This window comes from Gallus gallus, chromosome Z, assembly GCF_016699485.2.
Source record: "Gallus gallus isolate bGalGal1 chromosome Z, bGalGal1.mat.broiler.GRCg7b, whole genome shotgun sequence".
NCBI classification, from domain to species: Eukaryota; Metazoa; Chordata; class Aves; order Galliformes; family Phasianidae; genus Gallus; species Gallus gallus.
Genome location: NC_052572.1, coordinates 33,745,036 through 33,770,608, shown reverse-complemented (window position 1 = coordinate 33,770,608; position 25,573 = coordinate 33,745,036). Strand labels below are relative to the sequence as shown.

At 39.8% G+C, this 25,573-nt stretch overlaps 1 protein-coding gene and 1 long non-coding RNA gene across 2 annotated transcripts in view; one reads left to right on the top strand and one right to left on the bottom strand.

Moving 5' to 3' along the window:
• ADAMTSL1 (ADAMTS like 1) overlaps positions 1 to 25,573 on the bottom strand; it is a 439,216-nt gene that overhangs the window by 232,809 nt on the left and 180,834 nt on the right. The window lies entirely within an intron of this gene.
• Positions 4,027 to 15,593, top strand: LOC121108537. Its single transcript, XR_005843083.1, has 2 exons — positions 4,027 to 4,811; positions 12,382 to 15,593. It is a non-coding gene; the product is annotated as an uncharacterized LOC121108537 (long non-coding RNA).

Sequence of the window (25,573 nt, the reverse complement as noted above, 5' to 3'; positions counted from 1 at the left end):
TTAGAATTACAAGCACATCCTCTGAATATAATAAATATGAGGTCTACTCCAAAAGTGATGCCTCCTATTTTATTATGTTGATCCACAATGTCAGAGAAGGATGTTAGTGATGCAGCAGTAGAGGTTGAACCGCCTCACCAATATTCCACAACATTTTGCTGACTTGTAACAAATGGCAGCAGAGGGACAGTCTGACACAGTGATGTACGACATGGCAGTGCATTAGAAGCAAAAGTGTGTCATTCAATGTTGGCATACCACAGAGTTTGCACCAGGTGGATTACACAAATGCTCACATAGGAACAGAAAGAACACCATGTACAAGTCTGTTAGAATCTGCTGAACAAATGTGAGGCTGAATACGACCGTTTCCTGGATCACATCATTACTGGTGAAGAAATGTGGTGTCATTGCCACAAGGTGGAGTGAAAATGGCAGTCCATGGAGTGGTGACATGTGAATTCACCACTGAAGAAAAAGTTAAAGATGCAGCCCTTAGCGGGTAAAGTGAAGTATGCTGTCTTTTGGAATAGGAAAGGGGTGGTCTTTTTGGATTTCCTGGAACCCAAATAAACCATCTACTCTGACTGCTATATCACAGTGCTGACTAATCTGAAAGCTCAAACTTCCAGAGTCAGGCCAGAGAAGAACACAACATTTCTCTAGAAATACAATAACAACAGGTTCCACGTCTGTTAGAAGACCAAGGAGTATTTTGCCAGCCTTAGCTGGACTGTCCTACCACACCCATTGTATAGTCCAGATTTGGCACCTTTTGACTTCTATCTGTTTGAGGTGATGTGGGTAAAATTATCCTAGCAGTGGTAGCTGTGAAACAGTGGATCACCTCCACTGATGCATGTTTTTTTGAGCATAACACACTGGCTCTTGTTCATCACTGACAAAAACAGAGAGCTAATGGTGGTGATTACATTGACAAATAATGATTTGTAGCTGAGAGCTTGCATTATCAAATAGTACTATTGTGGTCTCTTTATCTGTTGTTTTTTCCATGGAAATAAATTGGAACATTACTTTTGGAGCAACACAGATATCAAGCCTTCATGATATGAAGACACTATGAATTAACTGATCATGCGAATTTGCTTCAGAGTATGTACACTGTTACAGGCTTTCTGCCCTATGTCTCCATCTTACATCAAATAATCACCATTATGATTTAGAGTAAATGAAAACAGTACCCATAAGAGAGAATTTTTTGCAATTATGTTCAGTATTAGTTAAACAAAAACAAATGACAGGGGCTTAGTTTGTCTGTTATTCCCACTATTGCCAAATATTTCTGGTTTGAATGTCCAGTTTTGGCTTAGAGTAGAAACATCATAGACACGTATTTGGACTGCAGTGTTTGGCTTCTAGTGCACATAACTGCTCAGACTTGAGTTCATGATCTTTGTTACTGCAGTACACATTTACTGCTGGAATACATTTCTTCTTTTGTTGGGAAATTTTTGTTTTCAATAAGATTAGCAAATTAGTACTAATTATGTACACTGATTATCACTATAATTTTTAATGTATGCACAGACAACAGTTCGGATAGGAGTATCATTGTTCCATGGCAATGAAACTGACAGACAACTGAAGACAAGGACTAAGTACGCATATATGAAGAGAAAGGGTCTTTGAGGCATTTTGAGACTATTTTCTCAAATTCCCTCTAATTATCTTCTAATTCTGGTTTGACTTTTTATCTCCCATGACAAACTTGGGGGAGCACTGAAATAAGTTCACTAACATTTCTTGAACTAGAAACTTCCAATGCAAATCCCTCTCTGCTCAGCCCTTGTGAGGCCCCACCCAGAGTACTGCATTCAGACCTGGTGTCCCCAGTGCAAGAAAGACCTGGAGCTGTTGGCCTGGGCCCAGAGGAGGGCCATGTTTATTATCAGGGGAGTGGAAAACTTCTATTACAAAAAAATGTTGAAGGGACTGGGCTTGTTCAGCTTGGGGAAGAGAAGGTTCCCAGGAGACTTCTCCCACGAGGAAAGACTGAGGGAGCTGGCCTTGTTTAGCTTGTAGAGAAGGCTGTGGGGAGATCTCGTTGAGGCATTCCTGTACTTAAAAGGAATTCATAAACAAGATAGAGACTAACTTTTATGTAGTCTGATAGTGATAAGACCAAAGGGAATGGTTTTAAAGTAAAAGAAAGGAGATTTAGGCTAGATATTAGGAGGAAATTCTTTACTCAGAGGTGGTGAAGTGCTGGCACAGGCCGCCCAGAGAAGCTGTGGGTGCCCAGTCCCTGAAGGCTCTCAAGGCCAGGCTGGATGGGGCCCTGGGCAGCCTGGGCTGCTGGAAGGAGCCCTGCCCAGAGCAGGGAGTTTGGAACTACATGATCTTTAATGTCGTTTCCAACCCAAGCCATTCTATGATTCTAGCCCTCATCTAATTATAATTGTATGCCTGTGGGTTTTGCTTTTAGTTGTTTTGTGTGTTTGGGGGGGGGGGGGGGGGGGGGGGGTGGTATTTGTATTTTGATTTGTTTACTTTCCCATTGAATGATGCTGCTTATCTTCACTGTTGTTTATTCAATCCTTTTTGGTCATAGAGCATGGTAGTATTCTCTGGAAGCTTCCTTCTGCATCTCTGTTAGAGCTCTAATAATGCTTAGCTCCACAACAATTTGTGAAGTGGAAATATCCTACCAATTATGTCAGCTATCACAAGGTCTCCCACTACTCATCAGAGGTTGAACTTAGCAGTATGGCAACATTAAAATGCTATTTAAGACTGGAGTTGTACTACATCTACAAACTCTTTGATGGATCCTGGTCTTGAATCATCCCCTGGGTATGCATGGGGTTTGGTCTACCCTTTTACCAACAGCAAGCTGCATCAACATTCTGAGGGACTGAAGCTATCAATATAAGCATGGCTTGTGCTGGAACTGCCAGCTCAGATTCCCTCATTATAGCACAGCTTGCTGCTCTCTGACCACATCCATTCATATTTCATTCATATTTACACCTTATCATAGCACACTTCTGTTGTTAATAATACACCATGGAAAAGCAGTATGTACAAGAGTCTTGAAAAACATTTGGACAGGATACAATCTTATCAAAAAGTCTCATAAAATAACCAAATTTAATTTCTTCAGCAGATTTTGATAGCAGTTTATGTTTTTCTGTTTGCTTTTTGTTTGTTTGTTTTTACCACTTCCTCCTTATTGTTTTTTTCTGCTACAGAATTAAACAGTTCCAATTAGATCTCTTAGCCTTGCTATTCCACATGATTTGTCATCATGTGCTTCTGATGCTTTTATATTTACATGTTCTCAGATCTCCTAATCTGGTTGGTTGTAGCAGTACACTTTCTAAATACTCAGTATACCTAACACTAGTAACACTCAGTATACCTAACCTAATCAGAGAAGAGTACACTGAATTTCAAGTAGTAACAGCATAATGATTGAACAAAATATACTAAAACTCTTTGGAATGTCAATTCTGCTAAAAAGGTACAGAAAAAGACTTAGCAAGAACCAGTTTAAGCATAAACCACAAATTGTGGCCTTTTCTTCTTTAAAAGAATTGCCAGAATTTCAGTGGACTTATTTCACAGAATTGTAGATCATAGAATCTTCTGAGTTGGAAGGGACCCTTAAAGGCCAACCAACTCCCCTGTGATGAACAGGGACTCCTACAGCTAGATCAGGCTGCTCAGAGCCTCTCCAGCCTGACCTTCAATATCTGCAGGGGTGGGGCATCCACCTCTATGGGCAACCTGTTCCAGTGCCTCATGACCCTTATTGTAAAAAACTTATTCCTTGTGTCCAATCTAAATTTCCCTTCTTTTAGTTTGAAACCATATCCTCTTGTTCTATCACTGCAGACCCTGCTAAAGAATCTGTCCCCTTCTTTCTTATAGCCCCCATTTAGATACTGTAAGGCCGCTATCAGGTCACTTCAGAATCTTCTCCATGCTGAATAGCCCCAGCTCTGTCAGCCTGTCCTCACAGAGGAGTGTTTCAACCCTTGGATCATCTTTGTGGTCCCCCTTTGGGCATGCTCCAACAACTCCATGTCTCTCCTGTACCAAGGACTGCACGTCTGGGTGCAGTACTCCAGGTGTGGTCTCACCAGTGCAGAGTAGAATGTCAGAATCACCTACCTTAACCTGCTGACCATACATCTAGCCATACAGCCCAAGATACAGCTGGCTTTTTGGGCTGTGAGGGCACATTACTGACTCACGTCCAGCTTGCCATCCACTAATACCTCTAAATCTTTCTCAACAGGGCTATGCTCCATGCTAATATCTCACAGCTTGTACTTGTAGCAGGGGTTGCCACAACCCAGGTGCATTTGGATTCATTGATACTCATGAGGTTCACCTGGGCCCACTGCTCGAGCCAGTCTAGGTCTCTCTCAATCACATCTTTTTCTTGTGTACCAATGAGCTTCTTTAAAGATCTGCCAGCTCTGCTCCACTCCCATGTCCTTGAAGACAGATTCCTAGGGGGTTTTGAGTACCAAATTCTTGAAGAGCTCGACTTTGGATTTCCTAAATTTAAGCTTCCAGATTTTATTATTTGGCTGTCTGATATCCTTCATGAGTTCTAACTTCATAACTGTATTGCCACTACAGCCCAGGCAGCCTCCAGTCCTGATATCACTAATCAGTTCACTCTCATTGGTGAGCAAGAGGTCCAACACTGCATCCACTCTGGCGGAACTATCTATCACTTGTCTCAGGAAGTTATCCTCAGTACATTCCAGGAGCCTCCTGGACTGCCTACAGTTCATTGGTTCATTGTGTTGTTGGAACTCCCTTTCACTTAGAAGGTAAGGCTTTTGTCTTGTCTTTTTATGTATATTTCATTTACATTGAATTAAAGGACCTCTGAAAACCTCACAAGACACCTTTTATTCAGATAATGAGTAAATAATGTTAAAAGATGTAATGCTGAAATCCTGTTCCAGCTCACTATACCTAACTTCCTGTGATAGCATCATATTTATATTGGGGAAAAATGTATAATTTTATCTATTCAAAGTCTTAGAGTTCTCTAAGTCTTACTGTTCTGAAATAATGCCATTTGATGTCAACTTTTACTTCACTTTATTATAGAGGCTATCAGAGATAGTTTGAGACATTAATGCTAACAGTCTAATGTACTTCTGTTGACATTTGGGCACCTAATTGCCCTCTACTCCCCTGAAAAATCCAACCTAGAAATATCAAAGATTTGAAGAGAAATATTCACATATTCATACATCTTAAACATAAGCTCTTCATACCACATCTGGGCATGAAAGTCAGTCATCAAAGCTAAGAAAGTGTGCCTGCTGTGAGCAACATACTCTAATTGTACCAGCACAGACCTTCTGCCCACGCTCTGGCACAAGAGTTGGTGTTTGCTTAGTGGGAATTTGACGGCACTGCCTGTATTCATGATATGTCCTTGAGCAAGGAGTAATGCTTCTGTAAGGTATGGGAAATAATTCACTCTCTTTTGTAGCTCAGTCTAAAGGGCCTCTAAGTAGGAGCTGGCAATTGTACCAAATTACATATAATTGCTCATGATGAATTTGCTGCGTAGGCTAGAGTTTGCTAGGAACTCAGCTGAGACCACCATACTTATTTAAGTTTAGTTTGGCTTGTGTCCAGTACTTTGCTCACTAAGCTACAAACTCTTCAGAGATTTTTTTTCGCTCTCAAAATATCTGAATCCCAAAGCAGAGCCTTCCACACAACAAAAAATGTGGAATCAGTTTTATGTTTCTTGCTTTGTTAATCTTGTTTGAGGCCCTCAGTGAGGCAAGGCTTTATGCTACGCTGTGAAATAATGTTGTTACCTGGATAGCTAACATGCCACTAAAATTGCTTTGAAGAAGAAAGAAAAGAAAACAACTCATTACTTGGTATAACAGCAATTACAGACCTGTACTTCTTTTCCCCCTGTATCTTCATGGCATGTGGTAAGAAGTGAATGCCACAAAAATAATGAAGCCATGACAGCATATGTACAAATGCCAGAGCAGATGAACAGTTACTGGTTATCTGTTTAACAGGAATATCAATTTACTAAGAATGGACAAACACACTCACTACCTTGAGGTGCTGATCAGTGATGAGGAGGTTACAGAGGTGTACACCATCTGGATTAACACATAGAAGTTCCCCAAACTTCCTGCAACTTACTGTTTCTGCTGAAAGCCTTTACATTGCTTTGCTACATACTCATGGTGGAGGCCCCAGTTCAGTGCCAGAGTCCAGTGCTTGTCATGCTCTGAGGCAAGGCTATGTTGAGAGGCTCCATCTCTTCCCCATTACCCATTGTTTCCTCCCCTCCTCAGGATGCTGTTAATCAGCTACCTCTGATTTGCCCAGTGTGTAGTGCAAGTTGTGGCACTTTGGGAGGCACAGGCGTGGGATAAATCAGCTCAGATTTACTGTGGTTGGGGAACATGACCCCAGCTTGCCTGAGGATCTGTGGAACACAGCAAAAATGTTTAGCATCCACAGTTAGCACTTGTACATCTGTCCTGTGGGACAAGTAACAGAGCTTTTTAGTTGCTACTGGTAAGCACTCAAGCACTGCTCACACAAGTCCCAGGCCTTTCTTCACTCTGCAAAGGCACAAAGCCCCCAGACATATGTTCTCTCTGTAATGATACTTGAAACAAATGATAAAATTGGATCCTTAATTTGCACAAGCTCTGGGGCATGCACCTTCTTCTGAGACCATTTCAGTGATAAGAATAGTGGTAACACTAAGTCAGATGCTGGTTCTGTTAAGTTTTATACCAACCAGTTTTCTCACAGATTTTAAAAGTGAAAACTGGACCTTCCAACATTACTGCTCTCTGTATTCTTATTCCTACCTTTAAACAACAGAAACAAGTGATCGACTCTTGTCTTTGCAGTAGAAACTGAGTTTGAACAGTAAGCTGACAACAGAGAGTATGTGAGGGTCTAGACCTGACGTATACCCACATCCTGAACCACATAGAACTGATCCTGAAAGTAGTGAACTGATTTTTTTGCATTCAGCCTATGAGTCTGGGAAATAAAACAGAAAAAAATAAGCAATTCCTGCCACTGTTCCCTGTCCCCCCAAGCTCCTCCTAGAAGATTAAAAACAAAACAAACAAACAAAAAAAAAAAAAAAAAGAGAGAGAGAGAGAGAAAGAGAGGGAGAGAGAGAGAGAAATAACGGATTAAAAATCAGGCAAGCTTTTGATAAACCAAAGGTTCCTTATTTTGTCACGTGATTTAAAGAATAAAGGGAGACACAAAACAGAATATGGTACGGCAAAGGAGAAAAAAAAGAGTACTTGCAGAAACTCGAGTGTACTCTGCAAAAACTGTCATTTGTTTGTTGTGTTTGTGGAGTATTTCTGGTGGATTTATCCATTTTTGACATTATTTGTGATAAACAGTTCAAAATACCAATTATATGCATTTCTAGGCTTTCTCCCCAAAGCTGATTCAGCAGTACAATCAAACTGCAAGTACAGTGAGATTTAGTAAAAACTGCAAAGAAATGAATGAAATTACAGGAAAATACATAATACCACTGAAGATAACAAATGGGTTCAGAGAGATATTCTCTCACATCTGCCCTATTCTTTCCCCCATCCCCTTGTGAACTTAAATAAAAGACTGTTTAACCTTGTTTCTAAGTCGCTTCAGTGACCAATTCCAGCCACGTTTTCTCCATAATGAGCACAAATCAGTTTATCAGGCTACTACTTTCAAATAACAATGTATTTTCTGTGGTGTCCCAGCGGTATCTGAGATGACAGCAAAGAGTGCTGCATCTATGATGGGTCTTTTCTGCAGTAAGTCATTTTGTAGTCAGAAGTATCTTGGGAAATGGGTAAGAATATTCAGAGAATTACAGTCTTGCTGCATAAATTAAGAATTCCAGTGCTGCTTTAGTTTCCCTATTTCAATTTTTACTGTATTTTTTTCCTTTTTGAACCTCATATCCAGAAGCAAGGATTAAAAAAAATCACATAAATGTGGTGAAAGGCAGCCTCAAATGAAGTAGCCTGCACAGTCCAGCTTTCATTGTCCCTAACGGTTGAAAGTCAGAAGGTGACAAGTCTGGACTATAAGATGGCCGTGGTAGAATAGTCCAGCCAAGATTGGCAATGTGCTTCATAGTTTTTAAACTGACATGGAGCCTAGTACTGTTTTGTTGCAAGAAAATGGTTATGTTCCTCTCTTGCTGAATTCTGGAAGTTTGAGACTTCTGCTTAGCTTTGCAATGCAGAGGTCAGAGTTGGTGGTTTGTCTGGGTTCTAGTAAATCCAGAAGGACCATCCCTTACCTACCACAAAAAACAGTGTGTATCACATTACACAATGAGAGCTGTGTCTTGAACTTTTTTTTTGATGGGGAATTCGTGTCGCCATTCCTTGGACTGCTGTTTTTGCTCCACCTCATAGTGATGACACCATGACTCATCATCAATAATGGTGTGATCCAGGAAACTGTCACCTTCAGCCTTGTATTAGTTCAAAAGGTCCTGACAAAATTGCATACGGAGTTATTTCTGTTTCTATGTGAACACTCATGCGACCCACTAGGCATAATGTTACCACCATCGTTTCCAGTGCACTGAAGCCAATATTCAGCTCTGTACACAATTCTCTGGTCATAATCTGCTGGTTCACACAGAAGAGCTGATTGAGGTGCTCTTCATTTCATGGTGTGTGTGCCCATTCAGAACATGACTTGTCTTTCGTATCACTTTCACTACTGCTGAAATGCACCACCTATTGTCTCACTGTGCTACCACTCAGTTTTCAAAAAAGAACACAAGTATTTCCAACTGTATATCACACTGTGAAGGTTATAGAGAACTGGAATATTGCCAGAGAGGTTGCAGAGTCTTCCTCTTTGTAAATTCTCAAGAGTTGCCTTTACATAGTCCTGGGCAATCTGCTCTGGGTGACTTTGCTTGATCACAGAATCGTGGAATCACAAGGTTGGAAAGGACCTACAAGATCATCTAGTCCAACCATTCTCGCATCACCATTACTATCACAGGCTACTAAAACGTATCCTGTAGCACCTCTTCCAGACGCCTCTTGAACACTGCCACGGACAGTGACTCCGCCACCTCCCTGGGCAGGCCATTCCAGTGCCTGACCACTCTCTGAGAGAAAAAGTTTTTCCTTATGTCTGAATCTCCCCGGCACAACTTGTGGCCTTTTCCTCAGGTCCTGTTTGTTGCCTGGGAGAAGATTCCAAACCCCTCCTCATCACAACCTCCCTTCAGGAAGTTGTAGAGTGCAATGAGGTCTCCCCTGAGCTTCCTCTTCTCCAGACTGAACAATCCCAGCTCCCTTAGCCACACCTCATAAGACCTGTGCTCTGGACCCCTCAGCAGTTAGATTGCCCTTCTCTGGACATATTCCAGGACCTTGATGTCTTTCTTGTAGTGAGGGGCCCAAACCTGAGCACGTTACTTGAGGTGTGACCTCACCAGTGCTGAGTACAGGGGGATGATTACCTCCCTGCTCCTGCTGGCCACACTATTTCTAATGCAGGCCAGGATGGCATTGGCCCTCTTGGCCACCTGGGCACACTGCTGGCTCATGTTCAGATGAGCATCAAGCAACACCCCCAGGTCCCCTTCCTCCTCACAGTCATCTAGTCACTCAGCCCAAGCCTATAGTGCTGCATGGGGTTATTGTGGCCAAAGTACAGGACCCGGCACTTAGTTTTGTTGAATCTCATCCCATTCACCTCAGCCCAGTGGTCCATCTTATCTAGATCCCTCCAAAGGGCCTCCCTACCCTCAGGTGGATCGACACCACCTCCCAACTTGGTGTCATCTGCAAACTTACGGAGGGTACACTCAATCCTCTCATCTAGGTCATCAATAAAGATATTAAACAAAATGGGCCCCAGTACTGACCCCTGGGGGACACCACTTGTAATGGGTTGCCAGCTGGACTTAACTCCATTAACTACTATCTGCTGGGCACGACCCTTTAGCCAGTTCCTTACCCAAAGAAGGGTATACCTGTCCAGGCCACGAGCATCCAGTTTCCCCAGGACAATACTGTGAGAGACCATGTCTGCAGTGTCTGATGCACGGACTGAGATGTGAAGTTCTCACATCACTTATATACCTTCACAAGTTTTCTTTTTCTAGCTTTCCCATCCTCCCTTACAACTTTCCCACCCACCTTTACATGTCAGCAGAGCATTCTACAAATACTCGTCAACCCTTCATGTGGGTGCTTATCCAATCAGAGCTGTGAGCCATTCTTTCTTCTTCTAGAGGTGTCCTTGGTTCTCATGCTGTTTATCTTGCTCCACAGCTGCTGCTCTGAACAGTTTTTCTTGTATTCCCACTTGTGTCAAAGGCTTTGCTGAAGTCCAGGTAGGCTACATCAATAGCCTTTCCCTTATCTACCAGTCTGGTCACCTAGTAATAAAAGGAGATGAGGTTGGTCAAGCACGACCTGCCTTTCATGAACCTGTGTTGGTTGGGCCTGATCCCCTGGACGCCACATATGTGCCATGTGATCTCACCCAAGATGATTTGCTCCATAACTTTCCCTGGTACCAAGATCAGACTGTTGAACCGGACAACCTCCTGAACTACCTGCCAACATTCATCATTCTGTGATTTTGTGAATATTATCTAATATATTTAACAAATAATATGTAATATCATATTTAACATCTTTAACTAATATAAATAATAAGACATATTATGTCTTCAATATTACACATGATGTCACACACATATATTAATGGCATTGTGAAGATGCATTAACTAGCACATAAAATTATATAGTATTTGTTAAATATTAATAAATATTTATTAATATTCAATAGTTAATATGAATAATATATAAGATCACTAGAATTAACATTCAATGGGGGGAAATTTCAAAATGAAAAATTACTTTCTCTGAGAACAACAATTCTGATGAACACTAGTTTTGCCTTTCCCTGAAGCATTTTCTCATTGTTTATTTAGTAAACAGCATCTTCTTCGCCAAGAACAGAAGAGCTGCCACATAGAAAGCATAAATGCTTTGTATCTAAGTTGCCAAGTAAGGTCATCACACCTTATTACTCTAAAAAAAAAAAAAAAAAAAAAAAAAAAAAGCTTTCACCTCTACCTCTTTTCTCCTCCCTTTTATAATGTTAAGGGAGAAAACCTTGGGAGAAAATGAACTGCTGAAATTCAAACACATGTACTGAAAATGACAGAAGTATTCTCTGGGAATAATCAGTCAGGATTATATATTTCCTCAGTTTGCCAAGGGAGGTTGACTTCAAGCCAAACTGGCTCCTGTTGGGCTACAACTTACAATTAATGCTCACTTCATTTATCACTGCTTAGGCAGGGATCTAGGAAACGGAAATATCATTTCAAGTAATGTAATTGTGAGTAGGAAGGAGAGAAAATTAAGGATAGTGAGAGAAGAATGGTTCTTAAATCTAATGAAATGTCATAGGGAAAGGGGACTGAAGTGGAATCAAACTCTGAAAGATACCTTCATGTTGAATATTAAGCTGAACCTAAATCTTCTGAAGTAGTTTGTAGATGCAACCCATTATTTACTCAGTGTGCCAAATCTGAATTGAAGTTTGAAAAACTTTGAATTTGAGTCCTGTTTCTGCATCCTCTATTTTGAATATTGTACTTGTCTCTGTGCTTATTTCTGTCTTATACCAATTGCTAATTATTTCTTTTTTAAATGAAACAGCTTTAGTCATTTGTTTTCCTCCTTCTTCAATAAGCAACAAGGCTGCTTTACAAAATAAGGGGAATGCAAGCAGAAAGTTATTAACGGCTATTACTTATTGTAATAATATTCAAAATATATATGAAGAGTTATAAACAAATCTTTAGTTCCAGGTTAACACTCTGGGATTAATATGAACTATTGCAAATAATAAAAGTGAATAACTAGCAAAAATCAAAGGACATTATTAATACACTTGCTTCAGGTTTAATGTTTGGCTTCATCTTTCTGTAGCTAGTATGCCTTTAGATGGCATTATGTATCTTTATGATTTCTGTGCCAAGACTTTTTGATTACCTGTCCCTTGTAATTTCTTGAAAGCTTCACTTTCTTGCTGCATTTGGATTTGATTTCCTGAAGTACTCTCTTAAAATTTTAATCCAACTCTTCCTTGCAGCATTCCAGCTGTTACCCACTCAGATCACTTGTCTGCTAAGCTCTAAGGCTATTACTGATTCATCATAATCTGAAGTCCTCTCATAACACTCTTTATTTCCTTAGTTGTTACTTTTCATAAAGAATTGTCTTCATATTTTGTGTGCAAAAGACTCATATTCTTATATCTGTTTTCACTTCCTTATTAACATGAGGAAAACAAACATTTCTCTCACTTTTTCATTTCTAGAACATGATAGATGTCTTCCTCTATGTCAATGAACCAGCTTATAAAACTTCTGAGGTAAGTGTGACTTCCTGTAGATTGTCAATAAAGCAAGAGTTTTTCATTGGCTTTATTTATTTATTTATTTATTTATTTATTTATTTATTTAACCACAGTTATGTTCGATTTGACTTCCTCTCACTCCTTCTCCTTTGAACATCTCATCAATGAAAAATGAGTACTTCTATTAACTTTATTAGGTTTGGGGGTTTTTTGCGTTTCTAGGTTTTTTTCTTCAGTTCACAAGCATTTGAGAGATTTGTAAGATTTGTGATAGAAGCAAACCATCAAAATAACTTTTAGGGAATCAGAACTTGATCTAAATTAAAAAAAAAGAAAGAGTTTAAGAGCTTCTTACTATGGCTAAATATTAGTAGAATATCTTCTATCCTAGGCAAGGATATTTGAATATGGGTATCAATGAAAGTGATGTTCATTCATTAATGTTCATTAAATAAAGTCAATGAAGCAATTATTTCTGAAACTAAGTGTGTGTTTAGGATTTTTGTAAGGCACAGCACAAAACTTAACTGAATATTAAAAAAAGAAAATCAATGCAAGTGGATACATAAAAATGCACGTTCACGATTCACTGACATACACTCATTAGTAGCACTAATTTTCTTTGCAGAGTTCCAGAGAATATTATTCTGAGCTGTGTGTGTGAAAGTAATTAAAACTGTTGGTATGTAACATAAGTAATCAGAAGAGAAAACAGAGAAAATCCTGCACCATTTTATCTGAAAAGGAAAACAAAACTCAGATTTCCATTCTGAGAGTGATTAAACTGCCCCTACACGGACTTTCTCATGAAACAGTGAATGAAGGAGAATTTCTGTAATCTGATTACTTATGTCTATCAAATAACAATTGACCCTGTCATTCAGTACAATAGTATTTATTACCTTACCTGCCAAGAATGATAAATTCATCTACAGGATGTGAATACTGACAAAGAGAGGATGCAATTGAAGTAAGTTATGTATGGAAATTGTTAACTCCATCCTCATTCTAGATAAGAGCTGCATAACATGTAAATAATCATCCCAATCTCTTTGAGCCCTATTGCAGGAATCTAAAGTCATGTTGAAAGATGCTTAATTTGAATAGACTATAGAGCAGACAAATGGATGTTTATACACAGCTGGACATATGAAGTATACAGAAAGTGTTGGTACTTACCTATGCTTAAGCACTTATGAACCATCTTAGGTAAAAAGGAAATAAAGCCCACTTTTATTCAAAGATTAAGCCAAACAAACCTCTGAAATCCTAAACGTTTGGTCCATGTTTTGCTGCTATGGCATACCTATGTAATTCTGGTTTGGCTGGGGTGAGAGACAAAAAAATGTTACAATGCAGAACAGTTTTGAAATATACAGAATCCTGCTGCCACAGCAGGATGTATGCACGTAGAGCAGAACCGGGAGAATTGCTGTGGAGGCAGTTTATAGACAAACACTAGAAATGTGTCTAAGAACTGTACCAGAGATCTGAAGCATGGTACTACATGATATACCAGTTAAGAGTCTGAGATAAAATGTTTAGTTGCCTTTCTGTGTTTGCATAATCAAATGTCTGCTGATTGTATAACGGTTTGGAGACAGGCACCCAAGTGTTTGATTGTTTAACCAAGTTAAACCCAACTACAAAACTTTTATACCCTGTTCATGAGTAGGCAACCACAAATACTGCAAGCAACTTTCCAAGCACTATTCTTTACTTTGGCAAATTAAATCCATATTTAGCTGCTCAGCACTCTGTTCATTCTCAGATTCTTAAAATAATTTTAAAAACAAGACTATTTTTAGACCTACACTTATATGTTATTAGTATTTGTGAAGTAGTTACACCAGTCCAGTTCATGGTCTGGACAAAATCTCCCCAGACTCTACAGCCTCCCTGGATAATCTGCGCCAATGTTCGATCTCATGGGGAAAAAAAAAAAAGTGTTTTCCTATGCTCAGATGGAATTTCATGTGTTTTAATTTCTGCACATTTGCTCTCATTTCTCCTTTTTCTGGACTTGCTCCAGGATGTCCATGTCTCTTCTGCAATGGGGAGTCCACAAATGGACTCAGCATCCACGTGTGTCTTATTAGAACAGAGATGAGTGAAGGACCTTCCTAGAAAAAACTCTCTTAATCACTCATTCCTTCCTTAATCTAAATCTCAGACTTTTTCCACTGAGCTCCAGCAGTCTTCTGTAAGTCAGTGACTATGGTTATATTCTATATGAAGGCCTTCTAAACTCTAATCATCTGTAGTAAGGTTGCTAGGAGTCCATCCGGTTTTTACAATAACCATTTTAATGTCTATTCATTTGGAATAGTATTTTTAGTAATTAACTAATTCTTTAGTACTAAACTCAGTCATAAAGAAAAAAAGTAATCAAATGAGAAAAAGTTGCTTACTACTGATAACTCAGACAAGCAGGACAGAGATGTACATAAGATTGGTGCTTTCAGAGTCCACTTTTGACTGTGATACAATAGAGACAGTACACAGATTACTTTCTTTTGACATTAAGCCATCAGTGTGAATTAATGCAATTCATTTAACTTAATTTTCAAACTTAAAGTTGGATTTATCAGAAAATGAAATGTACTAGAAGCCTTGACAATGAAATGCATATCTTTAAAAATAAATTAAGGTATTACAACTTTTCCATGTAATTTATATCACATTAAATGACTTTACAGAATCCATTGAGATCAGGAGCTCAGGTGGGTCTAGGGTTTGAACATATAAGGGTTAAATAAGCTAGCTTTGAAAGCTAGGGAAGGAGAACGACATCTCAACATTTCATGGTCAGCTACGCAAACACAAAGAAAGGAACAATACAAAATGAATGGCTTTGACCAGTTTGAATGCACCGTGAAAAGGTCAGACCAAGGAAGATGTTGAGCCTTTGTGAGGAAGACTTCTGACTTCATCCCCATGACCACCTGAGGGAGACCCCAACTACGGACAATGCATGCACCATGGGAGGGGCAGTATGTAAACAAATTTCCAGAAGGATAATGAATATGTAGATGGGTTCCAAGAATTCTGCTGAATATGTATGGACTTGGCTTACAAATCTGTAGTGTTTTTGCTTGCTGGTGTGCAAGTTTGGTGGAGTGATCCCCCTTGCACCCGGCCGGCCGAGTAAACATACCTGCTTTAAAACCTAACTGGGTTATAGAGTTTGATTCCGCATGTCAATTTTGGCACCCCAGATGGGACACTGTCTGGCTGGCTGCAGGACCAGCTGAGGAGGGGATGCCTCAGGCGCACCCCAAGGTTTCTTGGAAGGACTTCCCCTTCCTCTCTTGATCACTGCAGGGATAGACAAAGGCCATCTATCGGCGGACCAGGTATGTGAATGGGAATAAGGGGAACCCATAAGTTGTGAGGAGATGTTCTATGCTGGGTATAACCATAGAGCTGCCCCTGAGGTAATGAGCTCATGGGTTAGGTTGCGCCTAGGGGGACCTGTAAGTTGTACGTGTGGAAAAAAAGGAGTAATAAATCTCTCCTAGGTGGTTGGTAACAGTGCGTTTTGTTAAATGGCTAAGTGGTTTTTTGTGGCAATAATAGTAGGAGTCATAGGTGGTATTACCATCTGTTGTAAATGTTCTGTACCATGCATTTGAACTACTGATGCATTCAAAACATTCTTTCAAGTGTTTGAACTCAGATTGTACTTAAGTCAGCATTTGTGTGTATGTGTGAGTGAGTGGGATGTGGCAGAGCCACGGAGCGTGTGCGGAGTCGCAATCCGCAGTTCTGTTCTCCCGTGAGGGAAACGGCCAGAGACAGACAAAGTGAAAGATGACTCTTTGTGATGTCTGTCCACTGTTTGTATGTATTTTATGGACTGGAATAAGAATGGGAGTTTGTACTCTGTAAATTGGGAAGAGGAACCAGAGGAAAGGTGTACATTCCACCCAACAAATGAATGTTGGCCCATTTATGTTATACTTTGTTTAGTGTGTGAGGTGGTGTACCAGGGCTGGTGGTGTCATTTATGTCTAGAGTACCATTGTGACTCGTGGATGGAGTATTGGGGATTAGTGTGGGGAAATTTAGAGTATTGAAAGTTACCTGTGGAAATGTTAAGGCAGTAAAGAACCAATAAGAATTTTGTAAACATCATGGGAGGCTCCCAGGGGAAGGAAATTCCCAAAGAAACCCCTTTGGGATGCGTATTGCTATATCAGTGGGATACTGCAGGGGAACCTGGAGGCACCCTGAGTAAGAAAAACGTTAATCAAGTATTACAATCAATGGTGGTTAATATTTAAATTAGAAGATGATGAGAAGTGGCCCCAGAATGGGACCCTAAACTATAATACCTTCTTGCAGTTACTGTTATTCTTAAGGAGGAAAGGTAAATGAAGTAACATGAACAGTTTTTATAATTGAGTGCTCTAATCACGAGACTAAGTACTGGGTGTTTATGGAAACTGAAGAACTATATTGTTTGATTTATGGTTCTGAAGGGACTGGGACAAACGTTTTTGGTGGTATAATGGTATTCAGAAGTGTAACTGAAGGTATGAATAGTGGACAAAAGAGAAAAAGAGAAAGTGAGTTTATCTGCGCTGCCATGGGAGCAACACCCCCCCACCCTCCCCCGTGGTTCCCCCGTGAGCAGAACTCTAAGAGTGAGAGGGAGCCAGAGTTAGAGACTGCTGTTGTAAACAGCGTTACCTGTGAAGGGGGGGGAGGTGGAGAGGACTGGGCACTGGAAGTGAGAATAGCCTTCATCTGCAGAGATCTAGGAAACCCAAAATTCCAGTGTTAGCCCTGGAAGCCTTTGGAGAGGAGGAGGGTAAAACTGAAATATAATTTTGGTAGTTTATGAGGGTTTTGGAAAGTGAAAAGTTTGGGAAGGATGCAGGCTGAGGCAGGCAAGGTGTAACAGGAATGTCAGAACAAAAGAGGACAGAAATCAGATCCACTGTTAAATTGCAGCTAGGAGAGCAGGATAAAAGAGGTTTATTTTCTGGTGGATACGGGTACCTCTTACCACTCTTAGATGATTTTGCAACAGTAGTAGGAGCTACTGCCCAGCAAGAAAAAGCTTACCTTTTGGGATCAATTAAATATAGGCTGAGAAAATAAGTAGGAATGCATAAATTCTTGTACATGACAGGTTCTCTGAAACTGTTATTCTGGTAATGGACTTATTAGAACAAATAGATGCAGAGATTAAATGCAATAAACTGGAGCTAAGGGTCAAACATATTAACTATGATTGAAAATTCTAAGTCTGGCTTTTAACACAAACTGGAAAAACATGTTTGTACCTCCAGATTACCGAAATTTTAAATAAGGTAGGTTTAGGGAGTGTGGGTATCGGGATACCTGGTAGAGCCAAAAGTGCAGCTCTAACAAGAGCTAAGCTAGCCCAGTCAGGGTAAAGTCAGTGCCCTTTGAGGATATGCAACTGTAGAAGATGGAAAAAATAATAGATAACTTCTGGATTTCATGTTATTTTAGAATGTGAATCCAAATCAATACTCCAGTCTTTGCTGATGAAAAGTTTGATAGCAAGTGCTATAGTTTGGTAGGAAGATCTGAGAGCAAGTAATAGAACGTTGATGCGTACGCTCCATGGTGGTAATCCATACACTTTATTAACCAAGTTTGGGAATGATAGGTGGAGTTTACCTTCCAGATTTGAAGGATGCCTTTTTCTGCCTGGTTTGGCAAAGGAAGCTTAAGGTTATTTGCTTTTGAATAGAAACCCCACTATATTGAAAAAAGACTCAGTTAACCTGGGCAGTGTTACCCAGGGTTGTGAGAACACCCCAATGATTTTTGAGAACTAGTCAACTCTTGATCCTGAGATTTGGATCCCTCCATCCCCTGGTGAACTTTACTGCAGAGCATGGATGCCCGAAACAAAAGAGATGTGTTTAATGGACTGTGAGTTTGCTGGATTTTCTTTGTTATCAAGTTTCTCAACAAAGCACAAATAACGGCAAGTGACGTGTCTGGGATAGGAGGTTACAGCTGGACTTTGAATCTTAAGGACTGCCATGAAAGATCTCCATACATTCTCAGGAATGACGGTTGGTGCCAACTGTGGATACACAGCTATGGACTGTTGGGTAAGCCCCTTTATGAAGTGGTAAGAGATGGCCAGAGTGTTTGAGGGCAGTGGCTGCACTAGTGCTCAATATTCAAGAAGCCAGTAATTTATGAATAGCATTTTTAACATCTCATACAGTGTCTACTGTAACTGGAGGTAAGGGGGGCATTGGCTCTCACCCCAAAGGTTTCCTGAAATCCTAGGCAATCCTGGTAAAGCAGGATGATGCAGAAATAATTGTAATTAATATTGTCACCCAGCCTCTTTCCTTAGCGGTAAACTCCCGGATGAACAGAATTTCATGACTGACTGCTTTGAAACAACTGAAGTTTGGACTGTTGCCAGTCGGTGTATCTGAAAGATGAATCCTTAGATGCAGAAGACACCTGGGATTACCGACAGAAGCAGTTTTGTGAGACAAGGAAACCGTAAGGCAGGATATGCATTAGCTGCTACTGACAAGGTCCGAAGCACGATCATTACCTGTGGGGACTTTCCCTCAGAAGGCTGAAATAGCTGCCTTGACAAAAGTGTGATTATATGAACAGATGCTAATTATGTACATGGGATGTTACACACTTATAGTACCATCTGAAAAGAGCAAGGATTGCTCACACACAGGGCAAAACAGTAAAAAAAAAATTATGTAAATCTACCAAGAGTGTGGGCTATTATCAGGTTTGTAAAGGACATTAGAAAGGTACTACTGTAAGGGAAAACTGAAATAAGATGGCGGATCAGGTGGCAGAACCGGTAGTTGAAGAGGGCTTTATTCCAGAACGGTAAACTTAACATTTCTGACCTGAGTCAGAATCTGTAAATATTCTAAAGAGAGGGGATGAGAGAAGCTGACAGATGGATAAGCACCCAGACGGACACTTTGTTGCGCCATTTAGTATTCCTATGGAAATTGTTCTAAGGGGGGATAAGAATGTATTGGGCAAACAGACGTTACAAAGTACGATCCTAGTACCCAGGAACAGGGACAAGTGGGCTATTGGGAAAGGGACCTTCCAGGGCAACAATGGCAAATTGATTTCTCGGAACTCCCAAGAAAAGGAGGGTATCGCTTTATGTTGTAGTAACGGTACCTTTTCAGGATGGCCAGAGGTATTTCCTTGTAGGACTGTAAGGCCAAGAAGTGCTGTTTATATGAATAATTACAAGGTTCAGGGTTCCTTTTAGCAGTCCCATCAGATAGAGGCCCACGTTTTCTTGCCCAGGTGGTCCAACAAAGAAGCACATTATTGGGAATTGTTTGGCAATTGGCATACACCTTATAGACTTCAGTTAAGTGGACAGGTGGAAAATGATTTACCTATCAGATTGGCAGATAGTAAACTAAAACTTGGCCAGAGGCTGGGATTCCTGGCCACAGGCACTGCCTTGGCACTTCTGAGATTTTGAACTAAAACCCGAACCAGAGAAGGACTAAGCCCGCATGAGATTCTTTGTGGGCAATTTATACTGTACAAAAGGAAATCTCTATGCAGGTGGGGGATGAATATTGATGATTATCAATCAGAGGTTTGTTTTATATATAGACAGACTCCAAGAATAGAGACTGACCTGCAAGCCTCATGAGAACGTACCAAGTTACTTCACCAAATCTCATTGGATGATACTTCTTTTGGCTTTAGAGAATTACGGGAAAAAGCTCACTATTTGGATACCTAATTTTGCATGGTTAAAGCAACTCTTTTATGGCTTGCATTATAGTAATTGCTTTGCTTATCTTAGTATGTATTTCTCTGGCGATGCATGTTATGGCTGTGTAAAGGTCAGAGAATAGCTACGAGGACTGGAAGAAACACAGGCTAAGATAGAAGATTGGAAAATGGGAGTTATTTTAGGAATTCTCTTTCTCAAAATGGGATCATCTAGCACAAGGTTTTAGCTAACTTCAGAAATTGGGGATTGAGATCAGAGCTCAGGTGGGTCTAGGGTTTGAACATATAAGGGTTAAATAAGCTAGCTTTGAAAGCTAGGAAGGAGAACGACATCTCAACATTCATGGTCAGCTACGCAAACACAAAGAAAGGAACATCCAAATGAATGGCTTTGACCATCTTGAATGCACCGTGAAAAGGTCAGACCAAGGAAGTTTTGAGCCTTTGTGAGGAAACTTCTGACTTCATCCCATGACCACCTGATGGAGACCCCAATTATGGACACGCACAGCGGGGGGAGGGCAGTATGTAAATTTCCAGAATTTCCAGAAGGATAATGAATATGTAGATGGGTTCCAAGAATTCTGCTGAATATGTATGGACTTGGCTTCAAATCTGTAGTGTTTTTGCTTGCTGGTGTGCAAGTTTGGTGGAGTGATCCTCCTTGCACCTGGCCGGCTGAGTAAACATACCTGCTTTAAAACTTAACTGGGTTATAGAGTTTGATTCCGCACATCAGTATGAATATCACTATTGTCCACTTAGAACAGTTAACTGCTTCTTGTGTAGATGAACACCACAGTTTATGGAGGAGAGGAAAGAAAAAGCAAACAAAAGCTGGGATACATTTTGGGGCCTTCTCTTGTGCAAAGACTTCCACAAGTTCGCTGACAATAAACACAGTCCTACAAAGTAGGTGGTAATTAAGCATTAGTAGTTTCCCTCCCATATTGTTTTAACTGAAATCTTAAACAATACTGAAATTTATAACACAAAGTACAGCTGTATTGGATCCTTACTTAGATAAAGGCCTGCTGATGAACCCTTCAAGTAACAGCTGATATTTTCTGGGTACTAGAATTGTGAACTGCTTGCTTTAGATCAGGTTTTTTCACATCTAGTACAGTACACATTTCTAGAGAGGTAAATGTTATCCAGTAGTATCATTAACCAGGCTTTTTGATGATTATTGCAAGAATGCAAGGTAGTTCGTATCTGGTGGCCATGTGTTATACAAACAGTGAATAATGCTATTAGACAGTAATAGATGCTACCTGTTTGTATGCGCATGGACTGGATGTATGACATCAGCTGAGTCTTTACTACTTTAATATTGGGGTAGGATCTTCATGTACGTACAGCTGAATACATCTTTTTTATGTTCTTTCAAATAAATGCAATGCTTAGTTTATGTAACGTGTATTAAGGAGTGGCTCTTGCAGACACTAAAGACTTAGCAGTATTTTCCAGCAAGTATGGATACAAACTTCACGATTTCAAAGCAGTGATTTTGAGAACTTTGTTTCTGAAGTCATTTCTCATTTCCACATAAATAAACAGATAGAATAAACCACAACAGCTAATTGTCCCTCTCATCAAAAAAAAAAAAAAAAAAAAAAGGGGGAATTACTGACAAACTTGCAGAGAAGCATTCCATGCTTTTTAAGTTCTTCTTTCAGTGATGTACTAGAGACTGAAGGTGTTAATGACCACAACCGTATGATAAAACTCCCTCTGTTTGTGAGCATCTGTGAGGAAGTGTTTTGAATACAGCTTAACAGTGCAGGCATCTTTTTTTAATTTGAGATCTGAAAGTCATGAATGAAATCTCCTTGATAGTAAAAGAGGAAAGGTGTTTTTTTTTTCAGTAAAATTACAAAATTAAACAAATAATCTCAATCAGTGAGGAAAATGTCTTCATGCCTTTAGAGAAGACAGTATCATTTATGAAGTCATACATATATTAACTTCTGATTTGCTATAGAGGAATTGTTCCTTGCCTCCAGCTCCTGAATTTACTACAGCTGCCAACACTTTCAAGCTTCTCAGTCTCAATCCCAACACAGAAGAAATTCCATAGTGCTGCCAGATCAGATTTCACATCAATATTTTGTTGGGCTACTTGCCAAGGTCTTATAAAAACATAATTACAAGCGAGACTTATTGCAAGTTGTTTTCTACTCTATTACTCCCCTTCTGTCTAGGCAACTAATATAATAACAGTGGTATGAGATATGAATCTGCCCAGCTTTAATCTTATTTTCTCTTCATCTGGTGAACTGGGAAAGGCTGCAGCTGATGCTAAGGCTACTGCTACTCACTACTATAGCACAAGAGGCATTTGAATTTGTACTATTAACTCCATAATCTGTACAGCTAATGAACTAAGATATCCTTTGAAGAAGGAATTTTTTGTCATATGTTTCTTAACTAGGACAACTACAGAGGCTCTACAGCTAACCAGGCCTTTACAGTTGCTATTTCATCTTCTATTGGTGCTGCTAGGATCTAATAATTCAAAATTTGCCTGTAAAAGAACAGCAAGTCTATTTCCGTAGTAAATTTAATTGATCATAAACTATTTCATAGATACACAAAATAGTTGAGATCGAATGGACTTCTGGAACTTGTGAAAGTCATCTTTCCTGCTGAAGGAAGACACTTCGTTTGGTTGCCCAGGGCCCTGTCTGGATAGGTCTCCATAAAATGAACTCTGCTGCCTCTCTGGCAGTCTGTGCTTGACCACCCTTGAGAGACAAGTGTTTGCTGAGTTTTGGAGGACCTTTCCTGGTTCCACTTTCTGCCCACTTACTTTTCTTCCTCTACTGGGCACCACTGTCATGTGCCTGGCTCCATCCTCTTTGTATCCTTCATTCATGTTTTTATATGGCATTGATTTACGGAGACATATAAGATTCCCCTGTGCCTCCTCTTCTCCCTGCTGACCGTCCCAACACTCCGATCCTGCCCTCATATGAGACATAATTCCTATTCCTCATTCTTTATGTCACATGTTATCTGTATTATGCACATTAAAAGTACAATTAGCATTGACATATTTTGGTAGCTGGAGAAAAATGTCTTTCACTACAAATACAGATATACAGCTAATACTCCTATTACAGGAATTCTGATGTGTCTGTTGAAAGCTGTAATGTAATAGAACAGCTGCCTGTTTAAAACAAATAATGTTTTTTTTTTTTTCCTCCTACTTGCACTGGTAACATTATTTCGGTGCAATCATGTGTAAAGTCCAATCTAACAGCTGAAGGTGTATAGGAGGTGAACTCTGAAGTATGATGGAGGAAGTTAAAACTGAAAGTAGGTCATATGGTTACTTCAAGGATCAGTAATAGTTTTATACTGATTTTATTCTAGGATAAAGCAAAAAAGATAGCTTTATTCTGCTCACAGGGTACTATAAAAATAGTAATATTAATGGGGAAAAAAAGACAAGAACATTTTTACAGCCTTTCATTGTGGTATGAAGCAGCTGTTGAAAACAGCTCCATTGCTGTTAGTGTGTAAATAAAATACTGTACAGGGTAGAATATATAAACCTTCTTTAGTTACCAGTTAAACATATTCATACATGACTCGATAATGCTTAAAATTTTCATCAGTGCTCTAGATTGAGAAGTCTTACTCAGAGACAGTTGATTTCCACGAGGAATAGAATTAGAATGCCAGTTTGAATGGACCTATAGAGATGATCAAATCTGTCTTGGGGGTGAATCAAGTTATAATACATCTTAGGAGTGTTATACAAATGCTACTTAAGCATGCGGGTACATGACATCAATCTCCTTTATAGGAGCCTGTTCCAGTGCTTTATTACAATGGCTGCTCAGAAATAATGCCTCCTTTTTTGCATGTTCACATACGACTTCAAAGGTGCAGTTGTTTGTATGGCAGTAGATGTTTAATCTTCCCACCTTTTGTTACCACAGTGATGAAATGGTGTCTGACATGGAAGTGCATGTGAAGCAAAACTATGTAGTTTAATTCCTCCATGCAGAAAAAATGGCATCCATTAAAAATCATTGATGCTTGCTGAACATTCGGAAACCAAACAGCAGATGTATAGAACAGTGAGGCAGTGAATATGCATTTTGGCAGTGATGACAGCAGCACTGATGGCACCTCTACTGGTTCCGTTTTTAATCAGCACAGCATGCAGGCTCGTGTACATCACTGGCAAAAATGCATAGCTATTCTGTTAAAAACTACATCTATTACATTTCCCGTTCATCTACTAAGTGGATAATCTTATGAGATAGGGATATTGAGTGGTGAGACAGGAATCTGCTTTTGTGAACTCATGTTAGCTTGGCCTGACGTCTACTTCATCTTTAATGCCTTGCATTAGGATCCAGGAATATTTTCCATAGTTTTGCTGGGCACTGAAGGTAACTCACAGGTCTGTAATTTTCCAGTAGACTGGGATACCTTGGGTACTTCTAGCCATAAGGACTTCCCCAGACTCCCAAAACCTTTTGTTATGTAATTGAGAAGGGTCCTGCTGTAACATCCACTAACAGCTATCAATCCAGCAGCCCCGAACAGGCTTACAAACATACAACAAATACAGCTTATTTCTTACAGTTTTGATGGCAAAAAATAGAAAGTTGCTGTTTCTCCAGTCATGGTCCTCCACTTGCAGGACCATGCAACCCATGGCCTATGATTAAAGTTAAAGACTAAGAAAAAAAGAGAGGTTAAATGCCCTGCACGCCCTCATCATCTCTAGCTGCCAATTTGACCAGTTTCAACTTGTAACAGTACAATATTTTTCTTGGTCCTCCTCGTGCTATTTACTTACTTTCAAAAAGCACCCTTTTTTGTTATGTTATCTTCAAGGTTACTGCAGGTCTCACTCCATCTGAGCTTTGGCCTTTTCTGTTTCTTCCGTGACTGTGTAATGTGAACTGCAATTCTGTAATTCTCCTGTGTGGCTTAACCCTGCTTAGAGATATCACATGCTTCTTTTCTACTTGAGTTCACAGAGTCCCAGTCCCTGCAGAAGCTAAACTGGACTTCTGCCCTGCTATAAAGGGAACACTGGGCACATTTCATGTAACTAATGACAGATTCTGCATGGGTTTTTTCTGTATGCCTAGACTGTCACTGATACTGTATCTTGCCAAAGTGGCACTGACGTTTAAAACAAAGGCTTTCCGAGGAGCATTGGAATATTAGAAACCATTTGATATAACACTCCTGTTCCATCTCAGGATTACTAGTGGTCAGAGGGATCTTTGTAACTTCATATTCAACTCTGAAAGGGACATATTTCATCTCTATAAAATACAGTGGTGGCATATACATATTTTTTGAAATCTGCGAAGCAAACATTAGGGAAATGTTTTACTAAATTTTCTCCAGGAATTTGGAGAAAAAA